We start from the raw sequence: 24,093 nt of genomic DNA, 5'->3' as shown, positions 1-24,093 counted from the left end.
ACCAGAAAGGCAGTGAACATGGTAATGCTGATGGCATCTCCAAGAAGGAAGAGCCAGACTGACTTCCCACGTATTGAGCTGCTTGCTGCTTTTGGAAGCTCATTTGCATGCGATTCACTTTGGGAATTTCTCTGAATTTTCAAATCAGTAATTTTTACCAAGGTGCAAATAGAGAGTGATTCTTTACAGGGACCTTGTGCATCTGGGTCTGAATCAGTTCCTGATTTATTCTTCCAGTGTTGGATCTGCTGCCTGTGTTTGCTATCTCTAGAAATCCACCTTAAGAGAGATGGGATAGACCAGGATGTTGTCAGCAAGGGGGAGGGGTGAAGAGGTCTGAGCAAGTGAGCATGCTCTGCTGGTTTTTGTAGCATCTGCAGGGCTGCAAAGAGTAAAAAAGTGTCAGGAGTGAAGAAGACTGAAACTTTCTAGCTTCCCAGGACTGGAAATCCCTTCAAGCTTCTGTCCTAGACCTGCAGAGAGGGAGAGGAAGGACTTTATATGAGACTCAGGAATCAGTTCCTGCCTTATTCATCTTTCCAGAAACAGGGAACTCTCTGGCCCGAATCCTCCCTGCAACTGCAGGATCCAGAGGGAAACCAGGAAGAAAATGTCTGCTCTGGTTTCTGATCAGGTACAAAATTCTTCTCGTTCCTCTTTTATACAGCGTACCAGCTGAAAAGGAAAACTTTTTATTGTGTAGTGCAGCTAGCCTTCCCTTCTCTTTCCTTGATGGTCTGTTTTAGAGTGAACCTAGTGTTGTTGGTAGAAGGCTTTATCCTCATAGAAGTGATTTAAATATCCTGCCTGAAGAATTTGTGGAGGCTCATTTTCAAAGCACTTAGACTTACAAAGTTCCATAGCGACCTATGTGAATGTAAAAATACAATAAAAAACACTTTAAAAATGTGCATAAGTGAAAGTAAAAAGGTTATTGCCTAATATAATACATTTTGAGTAAATGTACTGAAACTACTATGAATGCAATTATTGTTAACATTTTTATCACAATAATTTTATTGTTTTACAATTCAATCTACTTTGCATTTAGTAAAAATGTTGATCATGACTGTCACTCATGCGAATGCACTTGTGAGTCTTTAATCCACCACACTTAGAAAGGTGTTCAACAACTTCACTATCAGGAAGTGGATTGTTCAGGCTGATAAAAAGTTCTTTCAAATCAGGCCAGGCCGCAATATTACTGATGCCTTTTAACTAGGTCTGAAACACTTGACTTCCTTATAGCAAAGGATGCTTTATCATCATCATTGTCGTTCTCATCTGGATTACTAGCAGTACTTATTCATCATTTGCATCTTCATCTTTGTCATCATTGTCATACTGTCCAATTATAGAAAAGGCTTTCACAAAGTTGAAATCATTGTCTGTTATTGGCCTAATTATTTTTCATCTGATGGCAAACTCTGTTTGTATATCTTCAAGAACTGATGCAAGAATGTCAAATGTCAAAGTCTTCGGTCTTAAGGCCAGACAAGCAGGTTAAAAAATCCAGTGGGGGATGACCAGCAGTCTGTTGGGATAGAAACATATGTCTGTTCACCAAGAATTGCAACCAGCTTCAGCCTCATCTCCGCTTCAAAGTGACCCAACTGGTCACTGTTCTGTTTGTTGAAGTGGTTACTAGTCTCCAGCCAATCAGGCAACTCCTCTACTGTTCTCATAGGCTGTATTCCCTGAACACCAAAATTTAAGATGAGAGGATCCACTGTGTGTGTGACGAGGTTTGTAATAGCAAAATCCTGTTTCAGGTTTTGCTGTTTTATTTGGTTTACTGAGGAATCATCATTTAGGTCTCTCTGCCACTTTTACTTTTTACTTTTAACTGGAAGCATCAGAAGTAACTAGGTAAAAGTAGAAAAAATTAGTAAAATTATTACTTCGGTAAAATTAACAAATATTTCCTGTATAAGTAAAAGTAACAAAACTTTCACTTAAGTACAGTAACTAGTTACATTTACTTAGTTACTCTACAACACTGTTTTTTTTTTATTTCAACGGTTTTTATTGATGACAATAAACATTGTAAACATAATCCATAAATTCAAACACTTCGTTAACCTAAGAACAGGTCACTGTTGCGTACATACATCGTAACTGCATCATCAATATTTTCTATCATCATTTTCTCCCCCCCCCCCCCAACCCCCAGGTTAACATCTTCACAATAATCTTCTTACTTCATAGCGTCTAGTCTTTCCCAATATCTATTACAGGACTATACCCATTTACAACCTGGAGTGCTTATCTCCTGAACACCCCATTTGCTAAGGCATTCCAAGTCTATTTAGCACCGCACTTCGTGCTTTGTGGGAGATGTTTTGCAAATACTTACTCCATATATTAATAAACTCCTTTCTTTTCTTTGGAGTACCATAAGCCATCCTAGCCTCCCAAAGCATTAATTCATGCATCCTATTTCTCCAGTACCAAAAGGAGGGTGGATCTTCTTGCATCCAGTGTCTAAGTATGCATTTTTTCCCCACTGCATATGCCTTACATAAAAATTGCTCTATATGTCTGTCTGATATCCCATACGCATCCCTCTTGTTCAACAACACTCCTCTCCAAGAGGGGAGTAATCTTTGCCCTATGAGATGTTCAAGATAGTTCTGTATCGCTCTCCAAAATAGTTTTATTCGAACACATCTCCAGAATGCATGCAAAAAGGTATTACTTTCTCTATTACACTTGGAGCATTGAGCTTCGCCTATCCAACCCGCTCTTGCTGCTTGTTTTTGTGTTATGTATCCCCTGTGTATTACCCTAAATTGACTCTCCTGTAACTCTGCCCCACCTACTTGTTTTGGTATATCTTTTATCAATTTTGCAAAATGTATTCCTTTCAATTTGTATCCCAGATCTTTGCTCCATGCCTCTTTAAGTATCTCGTAGATACGGGGGGGACTCAGTGATACTAAAGCTCTATGTAAACTCGATATTGATACCTGCCCGTGCGCATCTCCCCTTAAAAATTCACAAAGCCTGCAAACAAGCTTTGTGCCTAGTGCTTCTTGGTCCATACTGCACCAGTAATGATGTAGTTGTCTATATGAGTAATAATCCTGGTTGGCTAAAGACAATCTCTGCTGCAGATCCTGGAAGCCATACAACCCTCCCTCCTCATTTACTAGGTGTTCGAGCAAGGTAATCCCCGCCCTCGACCACCTTTCAAATATACCTTTCTCCATTCCCGGTGGAAAGTCCCCATTACCTCTTAGTGGAAGTTGATCGCTAACATTGGGGTTTTGCTTCCACATCTGCATGAGCGATTGACAAATGCTTCTCATTGGCAGTAGCAATATGCTTTTCTGAAAGTTTAATGGTAAATTTTTTGTTTTGGCCTGCAATATGAAATTCAAGTGCCAGGGCTCAAATAGTGTTCCCTCCCATCTAGTCGGCGTATACTGGTTTGTATTAAGCAGCCAATCCCTAAGATGTCGCAACAGGCATGCTTGATTGTATCGTTTTATACAGGGTAATCCCACTCCCCCCTGCACCCAGCCATCATACAGATATTCAAAACGAACTTTTGATTTCTTCCCCCCCCACAGGAACTTCCGGGTTATTCTATTTAACTTTCTGATGTCTTTACCCAGTATATGTAGTGGCAATACCTGCAATATGTAGAGCCACCTTGGGAATATAATCATTTTAAATAAATTGATTCTGCCTATTAAGGACAGGGGCAAGTAGTTCCATCTCTCGAGAGATCTGCTGGTGTCCTGTAACAACTTTTCTATGTTGATTTTATATAGATTAGTAGTATCCATAGTCAAGCGCACTCCCAGATATCTGAATGATTCCTCCGCCCATTTTAACGGGAGTTGTCCTTGCCATTCTCTAACGTGGGCTCCCTCCCTCTGCATAGCTTCAGACTTCTCTAGATTTAGCTTAAAACCTGAAAAGTCGCCATACTCTGCCATACACTCAATGAGAGCTGGTAATGATTCCTCTGGCTGAGTCACATGTGCTAATAAGTCATCAGCAAACGCTGCTATTTTAAAAGTTTCTGTGCCCATCCTAACTCCCTGTACATCGGGTGTTTGTTGAATATTTCTAATCAATGGGTCTAATGTTAATACAAATAATAAAGGTGATAGTGGGCATCCCTGCCTTGTTCCCCGACAAATGAGAAAGGGAGGGGACAATATTCCATTCGCCCACACCTGGGCTTGTGGAAGATAGTATAATGCTCTAATTGCCTCCTGAAAAAACCCTGTTATTCCATACGCATCTAACGTTCCAAACAAAAAGTCCCATACTACCCTGTCGAATGCCTTTTCGGCATCGAAGCTGACCAGCACCGACTGTGTGGCCCGCTCCGATACCGCCTCCAATGTTACCAATATCTTTCTCACATTTTTTGAAATATTTCGACCCTGTACAAATCCCACCTGTGAGTCTTCAATAATATCTGGCAGAATTCGCGATAATCGATTTGCTAAAACCTTGGCAAATAGTTTAGCCTCATAATTGAGTAGCGAAATGGGCCTATAAGATTCTGGTTTCTGTGTGTCCCATCCAGGTTTTGGGAGCACGATGATCTGGGCTGTCCTCAGGGAGATGGGCATTTGTTTTTCTTGCACTATGGCATTAAACATTAATGTGATGGGTACCACTACTTCATCCCTCATCATTTTATAGAATTCTCCTCTATACCCATCTGGTCCCGGGGCTTTCCCCAAAGGTCCCTGCTGTATGGCCCATGATACTTCATCTTCCGTTATGGGGGCATTTAACATATCTTGGCTCTCTATATCTATTCTCGGAAGATTTTGTCCCTCAAGATACATTTCGCTATCCATCGGGGGTGGGTCTGGGACATCGTACAGCTGCCTATACTAATCTTGCAAAATTCTGTTTATTTGGGCATCTTTATTTTCTAAAGTTCCATTAGATGAATATAGTGCGTTTATTTTATGGGGGCCTTGCCTGGGTTTTGCTAACCTAGCCAACATCTTTCCACCTCTGTTAGCATATTTATATAATTGATATCTATAAGAAACATAGTTGTGTTGGGCCTTACTATGAAGTCTCTCATTAAGGGTTTGCTGCAGTTCTAAAAGTTGGGTTTTTAATGTGACAGTATGTTGGCGTCCATATTCCCGCCGTACCCGTGTTATTTCCTTCTCTAACCAAATCTGTTCCTTCTCCCTTGCCTTTTTTTGATGGCTAGTATATGCGATTATCTCTCCCCTAAGTACTGCCTTTGCCGTGTCCCAATAAAGTATAGGAGTTGTCGTGTGTGCCTGATTGGTGTCTTGGAACTGCTTATACTTTTTAATTATAAAATCTCGGAATCCCTGATCTTTGTATAACCGAATAGGGAACCTCCACCGGAACTGTCTGACCTCTCTCTCCAAAGGCTCCCATACCGTCATTACCATTGCATGATCTGATATTTTAATGGGGCCTATTTCTGCACTACATATTTTAGTAAATATTGAACGAGATATAAATATGTAATCAATCCTCGACATGGTGGCATGTGCGCGAGACAAGTGAGTATAGTCACGCTCTACGGGATGCAATGTTCGCCACACATCCACCAGGTCCAGGACATCACTTAACAAATCCAGTCCTCTGGATTCCGTCCCTGCTCCTCTTCTTCCCCCCTGTGATCTATCCAGTGTGGGATCCACCACTGCATTGAAATCTCCCCCAACTATTATGGGTGTTCCTTCAAAACTTGTTAAATGGTGTAACAGTTGTTTATAGAAAGCTTTGTTATAAGTGTTAGAAGCATACACATTACATACAACTACTGGTTGACGTTCTACAGTTAAATGTACCATTACAAATCTTCCCGCATCGTCAGCTATTACTTTGTGTGTAGTAATTTGCACCCCTTTCTTGATTAGAATTATGACTCCCGCTTTTTTTTGCCTGCGCTGGGGATTCATAATATGAGCCCACCCACCAACGGCATAATTTCTCATGTTCTTTGGCATTTAAATGCGTTTCTTGAAGTAATGCTATTGACACCTTTTGCTTGTGGAGTGCTTGGAGTATCTTCTGCCTTTTTATCGGCGAAGAAATACCTCCCACATTCCATGTCACTACTTTAAGGGCCATTAGGTGATATCATAAGTTAGCTGTAATATTACCTTGATTCCTTCTCTGACTGAGCGGGGAGGGCATCCCAGCCTATACCCCCCCCCCTGTAGTTGATCCTGTTTCCACATGGGTATTCTCCTCGTGTGACACCTACTGTGTTGCCTGTATTCCCCTGTTCCTCTTTAACCATGAAGTTCTTGCTCCTCATTATCCCTCCCCCCTCCCTCCCCCACCCTCCCCCCTACTACCCAACTTCCCCATATTCTTATTAGCACCTATAGTGCTCTACTTCCGTGCTTCCGACCCGGGATCCCATCTAGACCAACCTTGCTTATATTTTACTTGACCCCTTCCCCCTCATTTTACCTTATTGACTTTACAAACAATATCAACAACTTCAAAACTTTATAACTCGGCATCAAATAGTCACTGGTCTCCTCACCACTTCTGCTCCTCCTCCTACTGTAGTACCAGTCTCTCTTTTATTATCCACCGCACTATTCAGGTATTGCTCGACGTTCTCGGCCTTTCATCCTCCAGCCGGTCTACAAATGCTTGAGCGGCTTCCACCGTATCACAAAATCTGACTGAACCATTGTGCTGGATTCTTAATTTTGCTGGGTACAATAAACTGAACCTTATCTGCATTTTATGTAGTCGCCCACAAATTTGCGAGTATTGTTTGCGCTGGAGGGAAACTTTGGTAGAATAGTCCTGAAAGCACAGTATCTTATGTCCGTCCACTTCCAGCTTCTCTCCTTTCCGAAGAGCTGTTAACACGTCCATCTTATGTTGATAGTGTAGCATTCGCAATATGACCACTCTTGGCCTTGTGTTAGTCTCTTTTCTTGGACCCAAACGATGTGCTCGTTCTATCTTGATTGGTCCCGCGGTACTTTGGTTAGTCAAAATCTTGGTGAGCCATGGCTCCAAAAAACCTCTCAGTTCCACCTCTGGTATTGATTCTGGTATGCCTACCAGCCGAAGATTATTCCTTCGAGATCGATTTTCCAAGTCGTCCACTTTATCTTCCAAGGTTGTCACCATAGCTTGGAGATGTTCGATGGATTTCGAGGCCTCCTGCGAGGAGGTTTCCACCTCCCCCAGTCGCTGTTGAACCTCCTGGAACTCGTTAGTAAACGTGGTGATTCTTTGATCCATTCCTTCAAGCTTGTCAATTATTTGCTGTAATTTGTTGTTCATGGTTTCCTCTACCGCCATTTTTACCTCCGTGACAATTTCCGTGGCCCAAACGGAACTCACTAATGGTGACGGTGGGGAATTTTTGTCAGCCATCTTTGTACCCCCGCTCTTATTCTTCTCCGGCTCTTTCCTGGAGCTTCTGGTCGCCATACAATAATACAGGAGGCAGCTGTTGTCTATTCGACTGATTTAATACTATTCTTTGTCCCAGTTTCTCAGCTGCAGTGGGTTGACTCGGCTTTTTATTATGTGCTGGATACTGTTTTATTAGTCTTTGTCTCTATACTAAGTATTCCTCTTTCTCTTTATTATTCAACCGGCACATATTCATTTGCAGTGACTGGTGCTGTATTCCTTGCTCTTGTTTCCCCGTGCTTCTCTGCCCATTAGCTCTCCGCCATTTTCTCCAGATAGCACGTTACCTTGTGCTCCTCGTGTCCCACACTCTTATCCGTCCTCCGCCGCACCCTCATCTGGCTGCTCCTACCTACAGTCTCAATCGCCTGATCCAGAGCACACCAGCGAGACCCTTTTGTCTTTTTGATCTTCCAGGTCTCCCGCCAGCATCGGGCCCGTAGTTCCGCTCCCTGCTTCCCGCTGGCCGCCTCCGGCCCCGACTCCACGCGGTTGCGGTCGGACGCGCGATCGCCGATTTTCAACGCACCGTCTTTACCAATCGGCTTCGCGGTTCTCAATTATGCGCCTGGGACTCTCCTCCACAAGAACCCATACACTCCGTCTTGTTCTGGGGGTTGGAGCTGTCGAAATCGATGGGATCCCTGGTCGTTGCCTGCAGGAGCTCACATTACAGCTGCCATCTTGGCCCGCAGCTCCACCGGAAGTCTCTCTCTACAACACTGTTTAAAATAAGCCCCATAGTCTCCTGGGGTCCTGGCCCCAGGGATTTATGAGAATAGGAGGAGAGAAAGCGAGCTACTTCTTTAATAAAAAGTAGGCTCAGGACTTGGGCCCATCATTGTGCATTTATGTGGTTATGAACAGTGTAATGTTCATGGCCTCATTAATATATGTAAATGTACTGTGGGGTTTCCTAACCTGCAGACAGGATGCTAAAACCCATATCCTTTAGGTTAAAGACTCCTAGCAAACATACTTCTCCTTCATTTCAACCATTTGAATGTCTTCAGTCGGATCTTTCTGTCTGACCCAGAGGTCTGTGGCTTGCAGCAGCACCTTCTTTCCCTGATATTATTTTTGACATAAAGAGCTACTCCCCCCCCCCCCCCCTTTTTCTCCTATCTCTGCCTTTTTAAAACAGATTACAGCCTAGTAATAGAAACAGTACACACAGATACAAACGAATTCCCTCTCCCTCCTTTTCCCAGGCCTGACCCCAGCACTTTTCACTTTCCTGCCTTTAGGCACCAACCCACCAGCCTCTTTCCCTCCCACCTCTTCAGCTGCCGCTGCTGCCTCCTCCTTCATCCACTTAGCACAGGCCAAAGTCCCTGGTGCATTGTTGTCGATTCCTTACGATCCACCTTCCAACTGCTGAATTAGCCAGCTTCTGAAATTTGCACTCAGTCACTAGGAATCAGGCAGTCCAATCAAAATACTAGATAGTTAAGGGAACAGAGCTCTCTTTCCATTGTAATCTACTGGAAATTTGATCTCACTGAAGTCTATTACAGAATCATAATACTGAAACTTTGATTGAGGGGGGGCCCTGTTTGCTGTTGCAGGCATTGGTCACTTTCAAGGATGTCACTGCTTATTTCTTGGAAGTGGAGTGGAACATTTTGGGAGAATGGCAGAAAGAGCTGTACAGGAAGGTCATCAAGGAGATTCATGACATCCTCATGTCACGAGGTAAATAAGCCCTTCTACATTATCTGTTGCACAGGCACATTATGGAATTGGTGGTGGAAACATTTCAGGTACCAGGTGCCAAGCCAGCTCATTTTCGAAAGAGAAGGGTGCCCATCTTCCGACACAAATCAGGAGATGGGTGTCCTTCTCTCAGGGCCAGCCAAATCGGCATAATGGAAAGCCGATTTTGGGCATCCCCAACTGCTTTCCGTCGCGGGGAAGACCAAAGTTCAAGGGGGCGTGTCGGCAGTGTATCGAAGGCGGGACGGGGGCGTGGTTAAGAGATGGCCGTCCTCGGCCGATAATGGAAAAAAGAAGGGCGTCCCTGACGAGCATTTGGCCAACTTTACTTGGTCCGTTTTTGTTCACAACCAAGCCTTGAAAAGGTGCCCAAACTGACCAGATGACCACCGGAGGGAATCGGGGATGACCTCCCCTTACTTCCCCAGTGGTCACCAACCCCATCCCACCCAAGAAAACTAATTAAAAAAACATTTTTTTCCAACCTCTATGCCAGCCTCAAATGTCATACCCAGCTCCATCACAGCAGTATGCAGGTCCCTGGAGCAGTTTTTAGTGGGTACTGCAGTGCACTTCAGGCAGGCGGACCCAGGCCCATCCCCCCCACTTGTGGTGGTAAATGGGGGCCCTCCAAAGCCCACCCGAAACCCACTGTACCCACATCTAGGTGCCCACCGTTACCCTTTAAGGGCTATGGTAGTGTTGTACAGTTGTGGGTAGTGGGTTTTGGGGGGCTCAGCACCCAAGGTAAGGGAGCTATGCACCTGGGAGCTATTTGAGAAGTCCACTTCAGTGCCCCCTAGGGTGCCCAGCTGGTGTCCTGGCATGTGAGAGGGGACCAGTGCACTAGAAATGCTGGCTCCTCCCACGACCAAATGGCTTGGATTTGGTGGTTTTTGAGATGGTTGTCCTCGGTTTGCAGTATAGGCGAAAACCGAGGTCGGCCATCTCTAAAGTCAGTGGTGTGCTGGAGCCGGCTCGCAAAAGCCGGTTGTTAACTTTGCTCGGCTCTTGCGAGCCGGCTCTTCCCCTCCCTCCCTCCCTCCCGATCCGATTCCTCCCTCCCTCACGTCACTGACCCGACCTGACTCTTCGAATTCTTCAGGGCAGGCAGTCTTGCCTGTCCGCTGCCAGAACTGATTCTCTCCCGCTGGTGCTGCCGGTTCGCACTTTAAAAATGGCCACCTAGACTTCCAGAGGCAGCCTCGCGAGACTTCTGCTGAAGTCTCGGCGGCCATTTTGAAGCGCGAACCGGCAGCGCCAGTGGGGGAGAGTTAGTTCTGGCAGCGGGCAGGGAAGACTGCCTTCCCCGAAGAATTCGAAGAGTCAGGTCGGGTCGGTGACGTGAGGGATCGGGAGGGAGCAGGGGAGAAGAATTCACCAACAACTCTGGAGGGGGTGGCAGGGGAGAGAAGGGAGTCGCTGGGCATTTGTGGATGGAGGGGAAAGGAGGGTCACTGAGTATGGCTGGGTGCATGCAGGGCAGGGGAGAGGAGGGTCACTGCTGGACATGGATGGAGGGCAGGGGAAAGGGGGGTCACTGGGTATGGGTGCATGCAGGGCAGGGGAGAGGAGGGTCACTTCTAGATATGGGTGGATGGAGGGCAGGGGAAAGGGGGGTCACTGGGTATGGGTGCATGCAGGGCAGGGGAGAGGAGGCAGGAGGGTCACTGCTGGACATGGGTGGATGGAGGGCAGGGGAAAGGAGGGTCACTGGGTATGGGTGCATGCAGGGCAGGGGAGAGGAGGGTTGCTGGGCATGGGTGCATGCAGGGCAGGGGAGAGGAGGGTCACTGGACATGGGTGGATGGAGGGCAGGGGAGAGGAGGGTCACTGGGTATGGGTGCATGGAGGGCAGGGGAGAGGAGGCAGGAGGGTCACTGCTGGACATGGGTGGATGGTGGGCATGGGTGCATGCAGGGCAGGGGAGAGGAGAGGAGGGTAACTGGACATGGGTGGATGGAGGGCAGGGGAGAGGAGGGTCACTGGGTATGGGTGCATGGAGGGCAGGGGAAAGGAGGGTCGCTGGGCATGGGTGCATGCAGGGCAGGGGGAGAGAAGGGTCACTGGACATGGGTGGATGGAGAGGAGGGGAGAGAGAAGAAATGCTGGACATGGATGGAGGGGAGGGAAGAGTGAGGAAGGAGATGAGATGAGGGAAAAGAAAGAGAGGAGAAAAACTGCACATGGATGAAGAAAATAGGCAGAAGCTGAGGACCAGAAATGAAGAAGAAAGGATGAAAGGAAAGAAATAAATGGAAAGGAAGCCCTGGACACGGAGTTAAGAGGACAGATAGCAGCAGAATCGGATACTGGGCCAGCATGATAAGAAAAACAGTCACCAGACAACAAAGGTAGAAAAAAAATCATTTTATTTTCATTATAGTGCTTGGAATATGTTCACTTTGAGAATCAGGTGCTCAACATTAAAAGTTTATATTTATTTACTTATTTATGGCATTTTATCGCACATTAAACATGAATTAGATTGGAACCTGGGATCATTTAATTTTTTTTTTCCTGGAGTAATGCATTGCCCCCCCCCCTCCCAGGCTCTCCCCGGCTATAGCCAGCTCTGCAATTTGGAGGGGGGGGTGCAGAGGGGGACCAGGGAGAGAGCCTGTTAAACATTTACCAGCACACCACTGTCTAAAGTCGACCTGAATGTTGAGATTTGGCCGTCTCCAACCGTATTATCGAAACGAAAGATGGCCGCCCATCTTGTTTTGATAAAACGGGATGCCCCGCCCCTTCACTGGGCCGTCCTTAGAGATGGGTGCCCAGTTCGATTATGCCCCTCATGGGCACCTAAAATTTTAGAACTTACTACTAGTACTAATCATTTCTATAGTGCTACTAGACATATGCAGCACTGTACACATTATATGCAGGTACTCTCTGTCCCTAGTGGGCTCACAATCTAAGCTGTTTCTGTACCTGAGGCAATGAAGGGTTAAGTGCCCAGGGTCACAAGGAGTTGCAAGGAACCTGGTTTCTGATGTCATCTGATGTGCAACAGCAGCCAGTGAATCACCTCACTGCTGCAGGTTCTGCTAAAGATGCTGCTCTGTGTTGAGAAATAGATCTTAAACTAGAGACTAGAGGCTTCAAGCAAGACTAGCTGGAGTCTGTCTCTTTATAAAGCAAAACATTGGCATAGAATACCAGAGAGAGGATTTACCTCTCGGATTTCTTGATGAGAACTTCAACTTCTCAGTGAGGGCATGACATGCTAGCTGCACACTAGTGTATGACACAGGGACAAAATTTGTCCCTGTCCCCACCCCATCTCCATGGGTTCTGTCTCCGTCCCCATAGGTTCTGTCCCTGTCCCCACCCCATCCCGGTGGCTCTGTTCCCATCTTCAGAAGCCTCAAACACTTATGACTTTATATTTAAATCTTTTTATCCTATATAATAATTCTCACCTCCAACGTTCTGAGGCTGCCTGGAACCGTGGCTTCCGCCGGAGGTGGTGGAGTAGATCAAACTGACGTCAGCAGCAAACAGCAACCCAGGCAGGGGGAGGAGTAGCAGCCAGGGGGAGGAGTATGGAGTACATCAAACTGACGTCAGCAGCAAACAGCAACCCAGGCAGGGGGAGGAGTAGCAGCCAGCGGGAGGAGTAGCTAAACCCACTCCAGACTGCCTGCCAACCTCCCAAACCACGCGCGAAAACAACCCGCCCTCAAAAAACCGCCGCAGCCCTCCCTCTCCTCTCCAAGTCAGGATTTGGACTGTCGGAGAGGAAAAAGAGGGAGGGTGGCGAGAAGGCGAGCGGAGGAGGCGGGTGAGGCCTCAGGGCGGGGGGCGGGGTCCAGTAGTGGCGAGTCGGAGGAGGGGGGAGGGAAAGCACAGCGGGTTCGATTCCAGCGCGGCTGTCATCCCCGTTCACTCAAAAGAAAGCAAACAAACCTATGATGTGCTGCAGGACGTTCATTACACAGGAGTGGAAGTGAACAAAGCAAGTCTATGGTAAGCAAGGAAGCCCATTGGTTAATCTCTGATTCCACTTCCCAAAGCAGCCATCATTCCTATACACTCAAAAATAAAAAAAAAAAGGAAACTTAGGAGCTGCTGCTTCTCATTGTCGTTTTTAAAGCTGTTTCCACTGGATAGACAGTGCCTTAAAATGTGGAGGACAAAAGGAGGGGGGAGACACACAGACCCTGTAACTTGGAGGGTGGAGGGGGACCCTGCAACTGGGAGGAAGGGAGGGAGGGGGGGGACACCCCTGCAAATGGGAGACATACTGGGGGGGGGGGGAGGACGACCCTGGAACTGGGAGAGAGGGGAGACCCTGGCACATACTCTCATTCTCACACACACACACTCGCACCCAGTCTCACACTCTCTCTGTCACACACACACTCGCACATTCACACTCTCTCAAACATAGACACTCCGAGGAAAACCTTGCTAGCGCCCGTTTCCTTTAAAACAGAAACGGGCCTTTTTTACTAGTTAAAGTATAAAAAGGAACAATATGCTGTGCAACTGTTGTGTATAAATTACAAATATAAAACATTAATAACAATAAGCAGCTATAATAAACCCTCCCACCAACACCACCCTCTACTCTTCCAACCCCAACAATATCTGACTTCTACTACCCCAAGGGATCCCAATCCACCCTGTTAAAATGTCCAGGGGTACAAAATACAACCTGTTCTGTATGCCCTAGAGGGGAGAAATGTGCTCTCTGAAGCACCGTTATGATTTTTTAATCTGTGGATGAATAAGAAGTCATCAACAATCTCAGGATTCAGTCTAACTCTCCTGTTTTCTACAGCCCTTCCGGCAATAGAAGATGTCTTCTTAGAAGATGTGCTGGTAGCAGGATGTACAGGATCCGCCCTGTGCAAATTTTGTTAGCTGTGGCCAGCATGTTTGCTTGTTTTTCCAAAAAATAAAAATATTGTCGTCTGCATCAATGAAACATAAATAACAGTCCAGTTCATTAACGGGCTTCAAAGTAGAAAGTCACAAAGGGACAAAGTTTGTCCCCATCCTCACAGGCTCTGACCCCATCCCTGAGGTTACTGTGGGTCCCCTTGTCATTCTCTACTGCACACTAATCAGCTATACTGTACAATATGTAACCCCTTCAGATGGTAACCAGATGTCACAGAGATTATTAGCAGCTGCAGTGCCTCCACCAAGAAGGGCCTCAAAGAGAAGTGTCTGTACCAGCAAATCTCCAAGATTTAATCTTAATGAAGTGGCAAGCTGCAGCTGCCTGTTCTCTCCAAGTGTTGTCGAGCACATGTACTCGCTCATTCGCTGCTTCTTCAGAATAGGAAACAGATGGAACCTCCCTAGAGGCTCAATAAATATAGTATAACTGTTATTTTCCTACTTTTATTGACAGGTTATTCAATTGTTAATCCTGATGCTGTATTCAAGATTGAAAAGGAAGATGAGAAATATTTCCCTCAACACTTAGAGTGGAATGGAAAAGAAAAACCAAATGACCCCACCAAGAGTAAGGAAATGTTTTGGATTTAAAGGGCTCTGCATTTTCAGGTCATGGGAGATGGGTCGTTAACACCAGACATTTGCAGACTTAAAATCTGTATCCTAATTTATCAGATCTTTGGTGAATCCTTGTAAATGTGTTTTCTCATCACAGGCCTTCCGATTGTAACGTCTGTATTCTCACTGAGTGTTAAACAAGAGGAAGATCTCCCCTTCATGGATCATCCCGAATCAGAGACCTCTGAACAGACTCATCCTTCTGTAACAAGTAAGTAGTAAATTCCTCCTGCTTACTTTAACTAAGGTCAGCTGGGACCATTCAGGAATTTTGTGCTGGTAGGATAAAAGGCCAATATCCTCTCTCTTCCTCCCGCTGTCTGCTTTGGACGGTGTAGGCTGCCGAATGAGATGGGTGTCCTGGGGTTGAGAAATTAGAAATTTTGGTGCGCTTTGACTTAGCCGTGGAGCTTTTGTATTCCATTGTAGCACACTTTGAGTGACTTTACATTAAGGTGTGTAGGTGGGAATCAACCCTAGCTTCAGCTTTTTTCTTTTTGTCACCATCACTGTGGAATTCCCTCCCAAACTTTATCAGGGTGGAAGAATCATTTACGCTGTTTTGTAAGGCCTTGAAAATCTATTTTTTTTTAAAAGCTTTTGAAATATAACTTTATCTAGCTAGAGAACCACTCAGGAAAGAAAATATGTCTATTAAGTAGGGGATATATATTACCAAAGGAAATAGTATGACTGATGTGATGTGTACGATTGATATAATTAATTGTTTTTGTCCTCTTTGGTATGGACGTTTTTGTTTGTGCTGTCCTATCATAAAATGGATTTCTTAATTTTTTATATTCCAACGTTTTTATTGATGACCTTAATGAAACATATATAACTGTAAAGCATGAAATACAAAAATCAGATTATCCAATCTTATACAAAAAGATCTGAGAAGTAAAGTCCGTCATCAAATTTTTCCATTCCCCCCCCCCACCCTCCGCCTTCCCAAACCCCCGTTATATATCAACTTTCCTGTTTTGTGGTGACATATCAAAGAAAGTTTCCAACAATCCCACAAAACAGGGAAAACATAATACAGAGTCAATCCTACTAGAACAACGCAACAAAAATATCACATCCTCAACCTTATAACAGTGTCTTCCCCCAGCCTTACCCTCAACCCCCCCACCCCTTCAACTCTCCAAGCATCCAATTGGAATATACATGTATCAACACTTTCAACATATTCAGCCTGCCTATACGATCCCAAAGACAAATAACCAGGAGAACACAAGCAGCTCGACCACCTCTGTCCCGCTGAATAAATGCACAACCAGGCAGGAGGCTTTTTTTTCTTATAGCCTCCCATGCTCCAGCCATATCAGTCGTATGAATCAAAGCTGCATGAATCGGTTCTCCAAAAAGCAAGCTACAGAATCACTGTGAGCATACAACATTATTAAACCCCAAAAGGGGAACTCTTTCATCAGACCCCCCCTTCAAAAGATCCCCCCCTCCAACTACCTCCCTCCTCTAATTCCCCGCCCCCCCCTCCGACCTTCCACTTCCACCCAACCAAAAAAAAAAAAAAAATCAGAAACCATTTAACACTGAGCTTCGCGCTCTCAGAGACAGAGATTGTATGTAAGATCTCCAGATTTCCAGGAACCAAGCTCGTCTCTTCGGGGAGGTTCCCACCGCAATATGCTTATGCAACAAAAGATCATGTAACCTGTTCCTCCAATGCCAATATTCCGGCAGAGATACATCTAACCACCCATTCATAATCCGTTTCTTCCCCACTATGCAGGCCTTTCGAATTAGTTGTTTTTGCCCCCGTCTTTGAAGGGCAAAGAGCTCATATTTATCCAACATAATCCCCATAGGGGTGATACTACTAATCCGGGACTTCACAAGACCCTCCAAATATGTAATTATCCCCTCCCAATAAGCTTTTATAAAAGGGCACTCCCAGAGACAATGAAAGAACGTTCCCTCCTGCTGCTGGCACTTGGAACAGAGCGGATCTGGCACCCCGCCTATCTTAAACACCTGCGATTTGGTCATGTACGCTCTATGCAAAATTCTAAACTGACATTCTTGAAGATTTGCATTGACCAATTTCTTAATTTTATAAGTTGGAATTTTATTGTTTGTTATTTGTATACGCAATAAGTGACGGTATAGTTAATAAATAAACGATAATACATGAAATGAAATTCATGCTTCTCCTTTCCCAGGCCCTGTCCTCTCCTGACTTCCATTTGCTGACTGATCTTTACATCTGGCTGCTCCTGATAATAGCACTGGGATTGGTTCTCAGAGTGTCTGTAGACACCCAGAGTTCTTTCTGCAGCATTCAGACCTGACCAAGCTATCCAGCAGACAGATTCCCAGCTTCCACTCTCCTGCAAACATATCTCTGGCTTTCTTTGTCCTAATGCTCCCAAGGGACTCTAAAATAATACAAAATTCACTATGACAAAAAGACCCACCCTAGGGGTTCATGGGACCTAACACTGGCACACAAGCATTGAATGGAGGTTATAGACATAGGGGATAAACTGTCAATACCTGTCTGATAGTTCAATGTGTCACTTCTACCCTGAATAGGAGGCTCTTCCTCTCACCGCTGTGGGGGCATTTTGTGCCATTGTAGTTGTTCTCCACCTTTCCAAGAATTCTTTGTCTTTGGTGCCCTTTAGTTGAGGCTGAGACTTCTTCCACTCTGTAACACAGAATCATAATGATTTATCAGATATCCAGTTGAGGGTGTCAGACAGAATCTGATTTACAGCAACTAGATGAACAGCCTGTGTCCAAAAAAAAACAAAACAGAAATTTCCATTACGTTTATACGGTAACAGTATCCACAGCAGACCTGTTTGTATTTCTTGAGGAAAGGAGTTGCCCACCACAGTATTAAAATGATCAGGGCATTGCTAAAATATATTTCTGATGACAATCAGCACAGCAGCACCCTTCTACTCTTAGCTCTGTTCTGCTGACAGTGCCTATGAGAAAAGCACAATTCTGAGCACTTATACATAGGTTCTTTGGTGACTTGTTATAAAGATATTGTACTATCTTTTTCCAATAACAGGCTTCTACAATGTCAAGCCTGACATTTTAATCAGATTTGAGCAAGAGGGATTCAGGACTGAACCTCAGAAATCTGAGGAAAGAGGAAATCTGACCACCACAGGCACATGTGAGGAGCAGCATGAAGCAGGTGATGTAGCTTGGATTAAAGTTAGAAATGAGACGGATACAAACTTTTCTTACAAGAGACATATCTCCTCTGGATGAGGCACAAGGAGAATGAGGAGTTATAATCACAGCTTTGCTTTGTGGATAATGAGTTTCTTTGTTATATTTCCCTTGTTTTTTATTTTTCTCCTTTCACTGCCTGGTCTGCCTTTTTGGCTTTTCATTTCTTCGCTTTTTCTTATTCTCCCTCTCCATTACCCTGTGTATCTCTGTCTCTTCCCTTCTTTTTTCAGCACCTAATATCTCTCATCTTTTATCAGTGTAACCCCTATGGGGTTAAAAAAAAAATAGAACTTAACTTGTTTTTTTTGTGTGGGGTCTGTGCAGCAGGTCCGGCGGCGTCGTGGGTAGTGGGAGCGGCGCTGTTCGGACGGCACATGGTTGGGAAAGAGGTGGTTTGGGGCTGCAAACTGTTGCGGCACTGGTGAGCCGTTTTGGGGAGAGAGGGCGGCGGTGGCAAGGCTTGTGCAGTGCTGCGCTGTGGAGGAGGAGCAGCGTTCAGACTGGGTTGTTTGAGCTGATGCAACTGCTGAGCTCATGCAATGTGTGACATGGTTAGAGTTCCAAACGTTGTAAGCTGGCAGTTGGGAGGTAAGCTAAGAGCTGGACAGACCTGTATAAGTGGTCTCTGAACAGCCAAGCAGAAAAATTGGTTTTAGTTGGGCTTTAATAGGTTTATGGAGTTAATTGGAAGTCTTGAAGTGTGTCTGCAGTAGATTAACTTATTTAGAAAGCCACTCGCGTTTTGTTAGAAGGCTTTAGGAGTGTGATTGTGAGTTGGATGGGAGAGATCCTGTCAGAATTTCAATATAAGTTAATATAATAAAATCTTCTTTAGTAATTAAAATATCTGGTGCTGCTTAGTACACCAGTTTGTCTCACTGAGGAAAGTGAACTTGTATAAGAACTGGTGTAAGCAGTTAAAATACTACTGTTAGAGGTTTACCTTGTGAAAAGGTTTAATTAAATAACCTCCTCAGTAATTTTAAGTGGTGCTATTTTAAAGAAAAATTTTTTTTATATATAATTATAATCAATCACTCCTGTGACTGAAATAGCTGAGCGCTATTCTACTGCAGAAAAATTCCAGAACACTGGATTTAATAATCCTAGTGTTTGTATTAATTTGAAATACACTTTTGAAGTAATTGGACTGGGAGGGTCAAGATAGGGTTATTTAATTATAATTTGTTTTACCTGGGAATAGCTAGTTAATGAAGAGAATAATAATTTACTGCGTTTTAGTCAGAGTGGCCTGCATAGATAGGGTTTAGGGTTTTTCTTGTTAAGCTTAGAGTAGTAGGTGCTCTGGAGGAGTCCTGGTTCCTGCCAGCATTATACCTGCAATCATCATAAAACAACACGGTACCCAACGATAGAAGAAAGGAAAGAAGACCATACAGAAGAACTGGAGAAAGAGTATCCTTTAATATCAATAATGAGAACACATTGAGGAAAGATTCAACAGGGACTTGTTAGGGAAAAAAACATTGACTGATAATACTTACCTTACCTTTACCTGAAGAAATACCTGGAAAAGAAAAACAAAACAAAGAATCAGCTCTTAAAATTTAAGAGAATTTGAGAAATATATTACTGTTGTGCTTTACATGTTAGAGGGGAAAAAGGGGGTTTTGCTAAGTTTACAAAGTATACTTATCTGATTTGTCTTTGCAAGTTGGTGATGTTAGCTGCGGCATACCTATAAAGAGAAAAGAGAACTGGAAGGTTTTACATTAATAAGTAAATAAATGTCATTTATTTGGCATATCAACTTTGTTTTACCGATTAATTTAGTTTAATTTCCCCCCCTGTTTTAGAAGCAGAAGAGCAAGGGTAGTGAAACTTATTGCACCTCACCTCTGTCAGATCTACAAAAGCTTACCTGAGGTAATCTTAGGGTCATTGTAGGGTGAGCTGTTGTATCAAGAGGTGGGGGTCACATCAGTGTTCATAATCTTCCATGTATTCCTCACTAATTCAGTACATAGGATCTCTTAACAGCCCGATGATCAAACCCCGGCGCTATTTTAGATAGCGCTCTGGAAATACTGCTATTCCAACACTGTAGTAGCACGGTGTAGCGCTCTCGTCATGATCAGAAGTTAATATATGCAGATATAAGCAGCGGTGTAGCGGCGCTAACCCCCTGTAGACAGCGTAGTTAAATTAAGCTAAGTAGCTGGGATGCATGCGCACTAATCAGACGCGCTAGGGCACAAACAGCACACATGTGCGTAGGACTGCTTGCCGTCGTGTTGTAAAGTGGGTTCAATACATGGTGCTGTAAAACATTGCTTCCCTGTTGATCTAGGTGGCTTTGTATTGTATTATTTGTACCTCGTGCGCCTGTGCTGGTAACCGATCTTGGGTTTTCTCACTTCCTCCAGGGTTTTTGTTGTTTTTTATTTTTCTGGTAACCTTTTCGAGCTTATGCTGGGGGGGGGGGGGGGTGGGGTGTAAATTTTACTTTTACTGTACTCTAGGGGGTGGTGTAAATTTTTGGGGTGATGTAAGGGTGTGTATTTTTATTTACCATTTCCCTTCTTTTTTGATTTTTCAGGATTCAAGAGAGTGATAGGAGAAAAGGCAGCTGAGGGGAGATATGATAGAGGTCTATAAAATAATGAATGGAGTTGAACGGGTAGATGTGAAGCGTCTGTTCATGCTGTCCAAAAATACTACGACTAGGGGGCATGCGATGAAGCTACAATGTAGTAAATTTGAAACGAATCTGAGAAAATATTTCTTCACTCATCGTGTAATTAAACTCTAGAATTCGTTGCCAGAGAATGTGGTTACAGCGGTTAGCTTAGCGCAGTTTTAAAAAGGTTTGGACAGCTTCCTAAAGGAAAAGTCCATAGACTGTTATTAAATGGACTTGGGGAAAATCCACTATTTCTGGGATAAGCAGTATAAAATGTTATGTACATTTTTGGGATCTTGCCGGGTATTTCTGACCTCAAGTGGTAAGTCTACAGACAGCACCACACTTCCTACGGCGCAGAGCCATGCCACTTCATTGGTGGCGGTAATTACAAATGCGGTGCGGGATTACGACTTACAGCGCCTACCCCGGGAGTACAGACTGCAGCTGATGCAGTGGTTAGTGTACGGACTGCAGCTACTGCACTGGCTGTTTCGCAAGACCCGGGGCCTAGTAAACCACGCCCGGGGACCAGTCAAGATGAGGGAGTATTTAGCCCTAAGGGTGACACATTATGTGGCGTTTTCACTCTGTCCACAGGCGTCTCTAAAGCAGGGGCGTATCTGCGTGGGGCCACAGGGGCCTGGGCCCCCGCAGATTTCACCCTGGACCCCCCTACCGCCGCCAACCCTCCCCCCCTGCCGCCGTCACCTACCTTTGCTGGCGGGGGACCCCAACCCCTGCCATCCGAGGTCCGCTTCCTCCTGCAGCTGCCTATTAAAATATTCCTTCAGCTGGCGGGGGACCCCAACCCCCGCCAGCCGAGCCGAGGTCCTTTCAGTTCTTCCGTCCTCAGTGCTGGCACTGCAAAGCTGCGCTTAAAGTTTCTGAGTCTGACGTCACTGCATGTTATACGTGCAGGACGTCAGACTCACAGAAACAGAATGAAGTTTCGCAAGACTTCGTTCTGTTTCTGTGAGTCTGACGTCCTGCACGTACAACGTGCAGCGACGTCAGACTCAGAAACTTTCAGCAGCTTTGCAGTGCCGAGGTCCTTTCAGTTCTTCCGTCCTCAGTGCTGGCACTGCAAAGCTGCGCTTAAAGTTTCTGAGTCTGACGTCACTGCATGTTATACGTGCAGGACGTCAGACTCACAGAAACAGAATGAAGTTTCGCAAGACTTCGTTCTGTTTCTGTGAGTCTGACGTCCTGCACGTACAACGTGCAGCGACGTCAGACTCAGAAACTTTCAGCAGCTTTGCAGTGCCAGCACGGAGGATGGAAGAACTGAAAGGACCTCGGCTCAGCTGGCGGGGGTTGGGGTCCCCCGCCAGCTGAAGGAATTTTTTTAAAGGCAGCAGCAGGAGGAAGCGGACCTCGGCTGGCGGGGGTTGGGATCCCCCGCCAGCAAAGGTAGGTGACAGCGGCAGGGGGGGTGGCGGTGGGCGGGCGGGCTATAATGTGCCCCCTCACTCTGGCTGTAGCCCCCCCTACCGCCGAACTTCAGATACACCCCTGCTCTAAAGTGATAAAAGAAAAGATTTGGAAACATGAATTTATTGATATCTTCTCCCTCCTTGTAAGGGAGCTGGAGGATGAGGGTACTATGGCCCGGGACAATTTAACTACATAATATGAGAGAGATAGGATGCCTAAGATTTTCCGGTCTATTACTAACTGGCTGTCAGCTTTCCACATATTCATGACAGTCATAATAGAGAAAGAGCCGGACATGGGCCCATACCTCATACGGTATATGGACTCTATCACTAGAGCACATAGACGATATGGAGGATGGGCGTGGCTCAACTAGGATATAAAATTCCGGAAAAGCATGGCAGACAATCCCTCCATATCTTGGAAGCATAGGGTCATGGACCTATGGTTAGATGAGATGTCGCCAAACAGGCCTTTTCTTGTCAATGACCGTGGGTTCACCCAGGTAGAGGGCACAGGTCAGCGCCAGGGGCAGCCCTTTCCACCAGGACAAAGGCAGTACTCTTCGCAAGGGGCAAAGAGACTATGTAGGCAGTATAACAATGGACACGGCACCTGGCACCCATGTAAGTTCCGACACGCCTGGTCAGCGTGTGGGGGCGGGCATGCTGCCATGCAGTGCAGGCTCCCCAGAGACAGGAGGCAGCAAACAAGTCACCCAGGGCAAGGACCTGAAGGAGCGGCCCCCACCCCATCAGGCTTGAGGCTATGCGGCTATGGTTATCCCGGTATCCTGATATGGTTCAAAACTTTATTTTCAGAGATTCGCCCGACACAGACTGTGTTTCGCCCACAAGGGCTGCGTCAGGGGCTCTACAAAAGCAAATAAAATCAAATACAATTAAAACATATATATTTGTATAATACTATATCATAAAATGTTAATAATGAAAAAGAAACCATATCAGATATATAAAATCAATCAAACACTTGGAAGGAGAAATCAAATATCGTCGAGGAAATAAACATAAATACTTGCATAAACCTATGTTTACAAACATACAAATTTGAATAACACAAATAAGACATAACCATAAATTCTCTGTTATGCATATGATAATAATCTGAAATAGAGATAACTGATTTAGATAGCATAAAAACAATAGTCCAAACAATAATTAGCATAATGAAATATCATTTATACTTACATATATAAAGAATCAGACTCACAACAATTATAACAAAATACCTCATACAATTTTATCACTCAATAAAACTCACAAAAAAAAAAATATATATATGGCGATATATATTTATAATATATTTAAAATGTCAATTATAATTATATATATACAAAAAAGGTAAAATAAAATATTAAAAGGACCAAAATAAATCATATGATTCAACAAGACAACGGCCACACAGAAAAAATTCTATGGCAGTACTTATTTAAAATGTCATTTGTTATCAGTTATCTCTTTCAGAAAGGAATGGCATATATGTTGGATGAATACCTTAATATGAGAAGTCTATTACTATAATGTTACTTGAAAACATACATAATCAAAATAATAAAAACACAGATAACTCACAATAGTCCAAGCAGGACATGAGATTGAAACGTAAAAAACCAGCAGGGTGCTTTCCTCAATCAAGATGAGGACACTGCAAACAAATTGTGAAAAGTGAGAGAAAAAAAAAAGAAAGAAAAACTTTCTATATGCTACTTGGAGACTTAAATTTTATATATTAAAAGTTAAATCTTCCTTTAATAATGATAATAAATCACCATAGCTGTTATCTTATTTAATAAATAAACAGAGTGCTAGCATAACACAAACAGGCTATATACATAAAGCTCTCAATCTCTACACTTGCCTTAAGGAACCATTACTTGCTACAAAGAACTAACTATCAACAGTCCACTATAGAAAGCAAAGTGAAACTGAACTGAAAACATGGGATAAATCCAGAGCTGGCAAGTGTGCACAAACACCTACTCTGCTTGATTGCTCAAACACCTACTCTGCTTGATTGCGGATGGATTTTGCGGATCGTTTGCCATCTTGTTTCTTATCCCGGTATCCTGACAGGCCGGCGGCGGAGGCCTTCACTACGGGTTT

General features: G+C 44.5%; 1 pseudogene; it reads left to right on the top strand.

Moving 5' to 3' along the window:
* The first annotated feature begins 373 nt into the window (after positions 1 to 373).
* LOC115465427 overlaps positions 374 to 24,093 on the top strand; it is a 40,650-nt pseudogene continuing 16,930 nt past the window's right edge.

The sequence above is a fragment of the Microcaecilia unicolor genome, chromosome 3 (assembly GCF_901765095.1).
Source record: "Microcaecilia unicolor chromosome 3, aMicUni1.1, whole genome shotgun sequence".
NCBI lineage: Eukaryota > Metazoa > Chordata > Amphibia > Gymnophiona > Siphonopidae > Microcaecilia > Microcaecilia unicolor.
Note: the sequence above shows the minus strand (reverse complement) of the source record. Positions and strands in the feature narration are given on the sequence as shown.